The sequence below is a fragment of the Numida meleagris genome, chromosome 19, assembly GCF_002078875.1.
Source record: "Numida meleagris isolate 19003 breed g44 Domestic line chromosome 19, NumMel1.0, whole genome shotgun sequence".
NCBI lineage: Eukaryota > Metazoa > Chordata > Aves > Galliformes > Numididae > Numida > Numida meleagris.
The window spans coordinates 7,777,258-7,787,742 of record NC_034427.1 but is presented as its reverse complement, the minus strand read 5'-3'; the positions used below and the strand labels follow the sequence as shown (position 1 = coordinate 7,787,742).

At 50.6% G+C, this 10,485-nt stretch overlaps 1 long non-coding RNA gene across 1 annotated transcript; it reads right to left on the bottom strand.

Annotated features, from left to right (window-relative positions):
- Positions 263–10,361, bottom strand: LOC110408313. Its single transcript, XR_002444286.1, has 2 exons — positions 7,982–10,361; positions 263–6,030 (listed from the first exon to the last, which is right to left on the bottom strand). It is a non-coding gene; the product is annotated as an uncharacterized LOC110408313 (long non-coding RNA).

Here is a 10,485-nt window from a genome sequence, read left to right as displayed (position 1 = left end):
TATGTGCAGCTCTAGAAATGAACTGAGTGCAAATATTTTTATTTTCCACTAAGCATCAAAATTTTGATGCATTCTCATGAGACCAAATGCACTTCTTAAAAGTACAGGGCAGCCAGCAGAGCAACTTGGCTGCTCTTCTTTTAATTATTTTTTTCTCCTGAAGAAAAAGCACTGCCGGTACAAAGGCTGGGCACTGGGCATGGGGAAATAGACTGTACATAATAAGCGCCAAATTCTGATCTTGGCCACCTCTTTTATTGACGTTCAGGTAGAATTAATCATTCTATGACCCTACTTTTTTTTTTTTTTTTTCCTGAGCTTATGAGTCCCTGTAACTCAGAGGGGCAGAGGAAATCCTATTGACGTTCCTCAAGAAAAAACGTTCATGTCCCTCTGGTTCAACACTGCCTTGGAGGGTGGGGAAGTCCCAGGATGCTGAAGCTTAAAATAACATCATGGTGATGGATGAGGAGACCATTGCAGGTACGTTTTAGAGATTTTTGAGATGTCTGAACTGTAATTCTTCTCTCCTTACAAGTCCTGGGTGGCCAGATTCACCTGGCCTTTTATGCAAAGCGATAAAAGAAGCAATACATAGAAATGGTATTAATGCTCCCTAAAACATCCTGGAAATATTCCTTCTGTAAAATCTGTATGACAAGTATAGATGGCATCTCATAAGGTGACCCAGATGATTCAGCACTTGGCTGCACATGAGTAATGTGGCCATCCCCATCACTGCAGCAGTAACCTCTTTACACTGTGTATTGCCATCCAGGCGATGTACAGGCTTTCTGCACGTAGAAATGAAGGCTGGAGGAGCCAGGTGCCAGATTTCAGCTTTCTTGACTGTTGCAACATCCCAGAAAACTTGATGGGGTAACAGCAGCTGGAGCTGGGAGCCCCCAGAATCTCTGCCTGAGAGGACGTCAATGGAGGCTCAGTACAGGGGGCTGCTGAGTAAATACTGAGAATGGGGAAATATTTGAGCATTGGCCTCTCCATACTATTACCTTGCTTGCACCCTCAGGCATGCTCTGTTTAAGCTCTGTTTTCGTTTGTATTTTCTATTAATCATAGAATCATTAAGGTTGGAAAAAAAACACAACATCATCAAGTCCTACCATCAACTCATCCCCACCTTGCCCACCGGTCATGTCCCTTAGCCACCTAAGAGCCACTTCTGTCCTACACCAGCACAACGTGGGCAGCATGAGCCCTGGAGAAACTTCCTGTTGCGTGACACCAGCTCTGAAATCTTCCCATCAACGAGACCATACAATGAGCCATGTTTAATGAATCAAAATGTTAATTAACATTCACATCAATTCAGCAGCCCTGCCTGGATGATGGCTGCCCCCCTCTACTACTCTGAATTCCTCCCCCTCATCATCATCACATCCACTGGCTCTCTCCTTCATTAGTTTTTATCTAATGATTGGATACCACAGTTAGCCAAAAATTATCAGTGCTAGCATGCATGCACAGCACACTGCAAAGGAGCATTGTAAAACATGAGGCAATTCGTGCTACAAAGATGTCACAAACTGAAGAAATATCTCCCTTGTTTCCTCTGAGGCTGAATGAATGAAGCCTCAGCACTGCTGCTGTACAGCACTCAGCTCCTGTGGAAAGAAAAGCATAACAGCCAGATACAATGGAAGAAAAAGCAGATTCTTTGCAGTTAACATAGGCAATTTGACTGGAAGAATTATAGAATATCCCAAGTTGGAAGGGACCCAAAAGGATCATCAAATCCAGCTCCCTGCTCCACACAGGACACCCCAAAATTGGACCGTGTGTCTGGGAAGAGCAACATCACCTCATGGAACTGACATTTTGGAGAAAGGTTTCTTCTTGCTGCATTTTAGATGAGTTGCAGTGAGTTTGTGCTGGTTAAGCCACATTAGGAGGAGGTTCCCACATGACCAGCCCTGCCAGGCAGGAGGGGAAGATGTTTTCAGTATCTTTGCCTTCTCTTCATGATATCCCACCTTGAATGCATCTTTAGGCATCTCTTTGCTCCGTAACTCAGCTAGAATGAGTCATTAATTCCTAATTAATTAAACTTTGTGGTGGCCCTCAGCATTCTTAATGTTGTTTTGTAAGAGTATCCACTGTCACTCCATGATGGACATCTCCATCAAGCCAGAAAATCTCATGTGGAAATGACCTAAGGCACGAACAGAGCCCTGTTCCCCAAATCTGCACCCAAAAGCAGATCACTCAGAGCCTTGTTTTGCATACAGAATTAGTAGGGGTGGTATTTTAATGTGTTTTCTTCTCATGGGCTGATGATCCCAGCAAGCGTGGTTGGTTGCTCTGGACATGTGCCCCAGGGCAACTCTGCCTGCCCATCACTTCTCACTCAACACATTCCTAACAGTTTGAATTTGGAGCACCTGGCATCAGCCACCACAGGGAGAAGTGTTTGACACTGGAGCCTCTGGGTGGGGTCAGATTTGGTCATTAGGAAAGATTACAGAAATGATGATGTCGTTTATTTACTGTTGGTCACTGGCATTGGCCAAGCTGGAGCACTGATCTGTCACTTTGTGTGCTGGGGGTTCCTGCTGAGCACCAGTGGGCAAGTGCAGAACTGGGATTCCAATGGACTTTTGGAGAAGGATTGGGCTTCTCGGGCTGCCCGTGGAGCTGCTGCACCCATTGCGTTGCCTTGGCTGCTCAGCCCAGATGCTAAGCAGAAGGAACATGTTCAGTGTCCCAGGCACTGACAGCTCAACGTATACACAGCCTAGATAGCTTGCAAACTAGATAAAGGAGTGACAACATCTCCTTGAGAGAAAACACAGGATTTCCCCCTCTGCGGTGCTTCATCTCTGCTGTCTCCTGATTTTGATCTCCCAGGGCACACTGCTCACTGCTGCCTTCCCACTGCCCTGGGGCTTATGGAGCCTCTTGGAGCAGCATGGAGCTGCCTTCCTGCACACTTTATGCTTATCAAGGTTCTCGATGGACAGTGTGCTTTGTGGGGTGGGGTGAGACTCTGGTTCCCTGCTGTCTTTGCTGGAGTTGTTGGTTAGCAGCACCCCAGGCCACCTCTTGCCCCCTTCTCTAAGCAGCTTTTTACTCTGCACAGCTCAAAAAGGTTGCAAATGCCTTTTCTCTGGCTTAGAGAGAGAAGAAAATGCTTCTGGATCTAAACCAACTATTCAAACTCTCTCTTTCTGGCATCCAAAGAAATCCCAAGAGTTTGTTTTGCAAAGGAGAAAGTGCTGGAGATTGAAAAGTGAGCTGTAGAGGTTAAATACAGAGAAAGGTGCACACAGGGTTTAGGACACCTTAAGAATAATGTGAATTATTTAACACTGAGAGCACTGAAGGATACACCAGATGAAAGTTGGGATGGATTTGCACTGCCCTTGTGCTGCCATTGATTCCCACTCCCGGCCCATTAGTGGTGCCATGGGGCAGGGGCTCAGGGCAGCTGGAAACCTCTGGCCTTCTGCAAAATGTTTTTCAGTGGCCACAAACTGGGGACTGTGCAGCCCCACAGGGACAACCCTGCCTGTGCCCAGCTGCTGAATGCAGAGATTGGTGGATGGGCAGCAAATCCTGCACCAACGGCCAAGCCTGATCCATGTGGTTTGAGGGTTACACGTGGGCATCCTCAGTCCTAAAAGAGCTGTTTGGGGCTGATGCTTGCAAGGCTTAAGGTTTCCAAAGGTGCCGATGCGATGCATTGTCACAGTGTGCCATTAGCCCATCAAGCAGCATGCTGCCTTCCCGACGAGGCACCAAACAGAGGGCAGGAAAATTAATTGGAAAATGCATCACCAATCTCCCCATGAAGCCACAACCACGCACCCACCGTGAGGCTGCTGGCTTCCTGCAGTCTTCCCATGGAAAATGTCCTCACCTCCTGCTGCAGTGGGGTGGCATCTCCGGAGGTGCACGGCGGGAGCTGCTTGTGTTTGGTTGGAGCACCAGGAAGGATTTCAACTCAAGGTTTTGCTCCCATGTCCTAGCGGAGCGGCACTGCCACGAGCAAACAGAGCCCACAGCAGGGAGAAGATCACTGAGAAAGGAAAGGGCTCTGCTGTAGGCAGCTCTAGGTTAATAAGTGAACTATTCATCTGATAGGGACACAGGAGAAGTTTGCAGGTATTCAGCCCCGCTACAATTCAGCAATACCACTTTGCTTTATCTCTCGCCCAAGTAACACAAACATTTATGGAATTACATTTTAAGGCTTTTAAAGGTGTGTTTAGAACTTGTTTTCTTTGAAGCGTTATCTTTGCAAGCTCTCATGCGCTGATAAAGGCCGTGTTTGGCTGCCTCTCGAGGAGAGCTCGTAAGCGGTTGGCTCAGGGAGGTTTCTCCTCGGGGGCTGCAGGACAGCAGTGGTGGCAGTGCCGCAGGTGACAGCCTCGGGGACGGAGCAGACAGAGAACAGATGGGAAATAAAGCCCTTGGTGTCAGCGTGAAAGTTGCCATCTCCTCCCCGGGAGAAGGGAAGGAGCGCAGCGAAGCGAATGACCTCACTGCAGGATGGTTCCACTTAGCATCCCCATCCCTCCTCCCGGCCCTGCCCAGGGATGAAGACGTCTCCCCACAGCTCATCACTCACAGCAGTGCATACCCGCGCCTCGTCCCGCAGTCGGGGATTTGACCCGGAGCTCCTCGAAATCAATGGAAAGGCTCCAGCGGATTTCTGCGGGGCTCGGAGCTGAGCGAATGTTGGCAAACTGCACCGAAGCTAATGGGAGCTTTGCTGGCAGTGCGGGCTGACGGGTCAGGCGAAGGGAGAAAATTAATTCGTCAAGAGGAAGATTCATCTTCTCTTGAAGTTTCCAAGGAGTTTCTTAAAGGAGCACTCACCACCACACTTTCCTGCACGGAGAGCAGCTCCGGATTGGCAGTGATGCTATTGCAAATATCTTGGGGGGGTGTGAAGTCTCTCCCCACTCCCTTTGCCCTGTTTCTGTCCCTCTTCAGCTCAGCTCCTCACCTCCACCCTTGCCTGGAGCCAAAATCTCCGTTCTGGAGCCTGGCCCCGCTCGGCCTCCCCTGTGCTGTTGCTTTCATTCATTTTCTTCCCTCCAAATCGCCAGGCACAACTTGTCTGAACGTATGCCGAACCTGATAAGCCTTTGGCAGCCTCAAGAATAGATTGCTTTCATAAAAATGAATACCATTTCGTGAGAACTGGGGAAGGGGGAAGCAAAAGCAAATGCGAAAATAATGTGCAGGCAAGGGCCCATGCAATCACCTGGCAGGAAGAGGGATTCACAAATCAAAGCATAAATCACAGCGCTGCAAGCAGCTGGGCCAGGCGGGCGGTGAAGCCCCGCACCTCCAGGCTCTGTTTGCACACTTGGTTCTGCACGGAGTGCGGAGCGGGCACATCTTTCACCAGGGCACAGAAGGGAATTTGCTGAAAAACTCACAAAGGAGAAAGGAGCCCCAGGACTAAGATCGAGATCCAGGAGTGTGTGGGTGCAGCGGTTTTGCAGTTATCGGGGCAGGGCAGGGAGGTTTGAGGGATATGGTTTTGCCCCAGCCGTTGGTGCAGCTTGGCAGAAATATCGGCCCAAAGAAATCACGTGCCCAATATGAGTTTTGCACTTAGAGAGCAAAACTTCACCGAGGTCCCTGCAAATAGACGAGATGCTTGTGAGGAAAGGACATGAATCACTGCTCCGTACAGCTCAAGCCATTGCACAACAGCACACACTGCAGTTCCACCATGCCAAGCCAGCAGATTAGCAGTGAAGCCCGAGGGCAAATCTGACATACCCAAAGATGTTGGCCCTAGAAGGAGAGTGCAATGCTGCTAGTGCCAGCTTAGCAATTCGTGTGTGTAAGCACGGTGCTCACTTAGCTGAGTCCTTTTCTCCACCTTCTGGGCTCTGCGGCTACAGGAAACATGCAGTTTCTTCCTTTGCACTCTTTGGTGACAGGCACGGGGTGGGCACTCGCCCGGCTCCTGGTTTCTCATTATGGAGAAGATGGAAACAATGAGAAAAAGTGAGCGGTGGTTCCAGGCTCCATCTGTTGGTTGTCCACCTGGAAGAGGAGAGCAGTGGAACATCTCTCTTTGCAAGGGTTTGTGCCATAACTGAACTTCAAAATAAGCTTTCTTGTCTTTAAGAAAGATACTACTGATGGATTAATTACGTGGGAATAAATGACATAGTTGTGTTTTACGGGTAAAGCATTGAAGTCTACCAAAAACTAAAGAGCTGTCATCCCTCCCCAGCTCCAGAGAGCAGGAGCCATTCTAATCACAAGTTTTGCTAACGAAGCAGTCGTGAAAAATATTTACTGCCAGAGTTCCTTCAACTGACATTTGCATCTTCTGTAATTTGCCAAATTCTCTGTGCAACTGGAGCTGTTTTCGTGGGACTATAATTTACAAGAAGGGTTTTTCCTCACTTCTCAGTGTCTGCTTAAAAAAAAAAAAAAGAAAGAAAAGCAACAACCGAAAGCATCTTTGGTTCTGAGATTCACACTTAATTTTTTATTTTCTTTTGGCCAGGGGAGGAGGGAGAGGCAAGGGGAAATGGATATCATAGGAGACAGAGCAGAGACGAAGGAGTGAGAGATAGGAGGACTGCTCAGTGCAGTGAGTCACGGTCGCTCGCAGGAGAGCCAAGAAGTGTCAGAGCACAGCGGGGTCCTCCCCAGTTCAGCTGACTGGGAGCCAGCTGAGAGCGGGCTCAGTTCCCCTGTCCCTAGAGAAGAAAATAAAGATGGATTTGGGGCAGGATCAGCATCGGGATCCAGGAGGAAGTGGGTAAAACCACCAGATGTCATTGGTCTCCTCCTTGGTGGTGTGAGAGCCAGGCACAGGGACCATGATGCCAATGTGCCCTGCAAACCACCCCGCTGCTTTTTTTAGAGCACCAAATATTTGCGTGTTGGGCTATTGGGAAAATTGAAGGAACAGTGACAGCAACAGGTGAATGCAGGTGGGATCATGAAAACTTACAATGTGTTTCCTGACTCAACACATTGTGCCAAAACTGGGCATGGACAGATGCATTTCCATCATTGTTTTGTGCTTCATTGAGAACAGCTGCCACCCACTTTCCCACTGTCTTTGTACTCCTGTAGGTTTGCAGCACCTTGGAAGGCAAACACTGCTCTCCCCATGTGTTTGCAACCCAGATGTTGCAGGTTCAAGGAGGTGAAAGAAAACTGAGCCAACATGGGAAGGACTCATCTGCTTCTCCTTCCAACCCAGAGAAAAGCCACAGCTAAAGGGCAAAGCAGCGCCGGTGCGAGAAGGTTGGAGGCACGGGGGCAGCTCTCCAGCCCAGGAAGGAGAAGGAAAGGAGGATATTTTAGCAGGAAATTTGCCCTTCTGTTTCAGTTTGGACAATATATATTGCCATTGTGAGAGGCAAAGGATAAATATGGACTGGCAGCTGCTGGATGCAGCCCTGCTGCAGGAAGGACCTTGCACCCCACGGCTGCTCCATCCCACCTGGCTCTGGTTTGTAGGGCCACGAGTGAGCTCCATCATCTTGAACAAATCATTCCCACCCCTCAAATTGGCATCTCCTCCGTCTGCACACTGAGATGCTGATATTGCCCGTCGCACTGCAAAGAGCCAGGAGATCTGCACCCCTCATTTGTCAGCTGTCCCTGCTCGCTCCAAGTCTCTGTGGCCACATCTCATGCGCTGGGGTTGTTGGATCCACACCAGGAAAGAGCAACTCAGAGAGCACCAATATCCCTGTGCAGGACACCCCCTGCAGAAATGGCCTTTCCCAGGCCTGGCAAGCTCCCTGCCGGTGTGAAGCCCCCAGGTCTGCGGAATGATGCCCTTTGCTGTGAGTCTGAATGTTTTAACGTTCTGAAAGGGGAACGTTCATCCTTTTCCCCATTAGGCATTTTGCTCTGGCTTGCTAACTGTGACAGGGAGCTCACAAGCTTTTGAAAACAGTGAGACGACTCAGAGAAGCAAAGAAGCAGAACAGAAGAGGGAAACCCGCATAAAACCAGAACTTACTCTGTCTGTGTCATCACTATAGTTGGAGTGGCCGCCCTTCTCCCGTCCAGTTTGGTTTTATATCTCTAAGTACTGGAAATAAGAGGTGGGTGACGCCACCGGGGAGCCTCCTCCTTGCTGCTGCAGATGTGCAGGAGTAACAGGGAGGAGGACAGGGTAACACGCGTGCCCCCCGCGCCCAAACCCCGCACACAGCTCCGCGGGGCTCTGAGCGGCTCCGTGCGCAGCTCCCGGTCGCAGCGGGCGCTTTGCAAAGCCGGCAGCAGCCCCTGGCGGAGGCTGCGTGCTACGCGTGCCCCGGCGGCTGCACGGCCCTCGGGGACGTTGTAATCGTCTCAAGCGGAAAACCAGCTCGCTTTGCTCTGCGTTGCTCTTTTTTTGTCGGAAGAGAAATCTGCGGAACTCAGGCACAGGGGGTTAGGCTCGCCCTCATTCGAAGCCCCAAGCAAAGGGGACGTTTGTCTTTTGGACGCTGATGGGACAAGTCGGAGTCCTGAATAGTTAATGGAAAGATTTTCATTGCAGGTGAACACATCCTGTATGTGCCTCGCTTTGTATGGCGTGGACAGCTGCATTCACCCCACTGGCCTCGCCAGAAAAGCTGTGCAGGTGGAGCAGGCAGTTCCACCAGGGCTTCTCATCTCCCTGGTTTCCACTTCCAGTCATCTATTTCAGTCCTGATCTGCTGTCTCCAGGTTGCACGAGTGCTCTCATTTTACTTCTTTTAGAAGACTTCTCTTTTTTTTTTTTCCTACAAAAAGTGCTTGACATTTTTTTGTTCTCAGCTGTAAAGAAGTTTAATTCCTGCCCAGAATTTGCACTTTCCAGCCTAGAAGCAGAGCAATCTTTGGCATAATCATGATTTCTCTAAGCAGCCTGCGTGATCTCCAATAGACATCCACAAGACAAGGAAGAGACTATTTCAAAACGCATCACCTTCTACTTCCCAGAAGTGCTCCTCACCCATCAGCACAGCCCATCCACCCATGGCACCAGGCCCTCTTGCTCCCCTTCCCAAAGCTGGAGATGGAACCAACAGTGCAGCTGCTGAACCACAGGAGCAGGCACATGGTGGTGTCCCCAAGGCCGGTGCCACTTGTCCCAACGCTGCTGGTTGTCTGGCAGAGCTCTGTGCCTGTGGCTGGGCTGTCCCAGCGTGAATCCCTCATCCATGTGGTTGTCATTAGTTCCATCGCCGCAAACATCAGCCTGAGGTATTGGGCTGCATCGAACAGTCAATCTCTAATTGCCAATTCCTTTGTAGAGCAAACAGCCCAAAAGGAAAGGGAAGAGTAGAAAGGAGGCAAACGATTCCTTTTGCCCACTGGCTTGTGCAAAGCACTGACTGTAAAACAGCCCCCACAGCCCCACACCATGTCCCTCCTGCAGAGGAACGAGCCAGGAATTCCATGAGCAAACTGCCACCGCCGAACTGTCCCTACAGGTCGGCCGAGGACCATGGCTTGCCGAGCAGCTGCTTGTTTACCTGCCGCCCATTTCCATGGCGTGGGAGTGCAGCCACATTCCTGCGAGCCCCGACTGCTCCCCGCCTCTCCGACCCATCCGCGTGCCACCAAGGAAGCACAGAGCCGATGTTTGACAAGAAATGCTGCCAAGGATGCTCAGCGCCGCGCCGGGCTTGCTGAACCGGCCAGCTCAGCAGCAGGGTGTAAACCATCGCGGGGATGGGGCTGCGGGTGGATGGATGCGACCTTATGCCATTGCAGGGTCTGAGCTGTTTTTGGGGGGCTGAGCTCTGGGGGCGTGCAGAGGGGGCTGTGCCAGTGGGAAACTCGGCCAAGGGGCTCAGCTCTGTGCATCCAGTTCCCCTCCCTGCCCAAATGCAATTTCATCCCTTGTGTTTGTGGCACATTTGTGGCTTCAGCGGCGCGGGGGAAGGCTGCTCCTGCCCAGCTGTGGTGGGAAGCACATGGTAGCCAGCATTTTTCCGGGGGATGCTGCACTTCAAAGGCTCAGGGACGTGTCCCCGTTGCCTGGGGCTGCACCGGCCCACGGCTGGGTGGAAGCTGCTGTGTCAGCAGCCGGAGTGGGGAGATGAGCCATGCTGAGCCAGGGCTGCCTGCTGGGGTCAGCCCCACAGCCCCCACCCAACCATTGCTCCCCAGAGCATCCCCCACTTCACAGTGCCCCAGGAATCCACCCAGGACTGTGGCATTTCTCTCACCCCCCCACTTGCAAGCACTCAGATGCATGGTTTGGAGAACATTGCTTCTCCTTTCCCAAGTGTTTTGGGTTTGCTGCATGACCTGCTTGCATGCCCTGTGCTGTGCATTGCATACCATCCCAAGCCCAAACGCAGCCCCTTGTCTGAGCTGCACCACCAAGATGTGCCCCTCTGTAGAGGCAACATTCCCTTCAGTGAGCCTAACAAATGCATCAGGGTTTAGCAGGATGCTGATGTCACTTTGATTTTTTCTTTTTCTTTTTCTTTTTCTTTTTTTTTTTTTTGCTCTTCCCCTCTGAAGGTGCCACACGTTATGTAA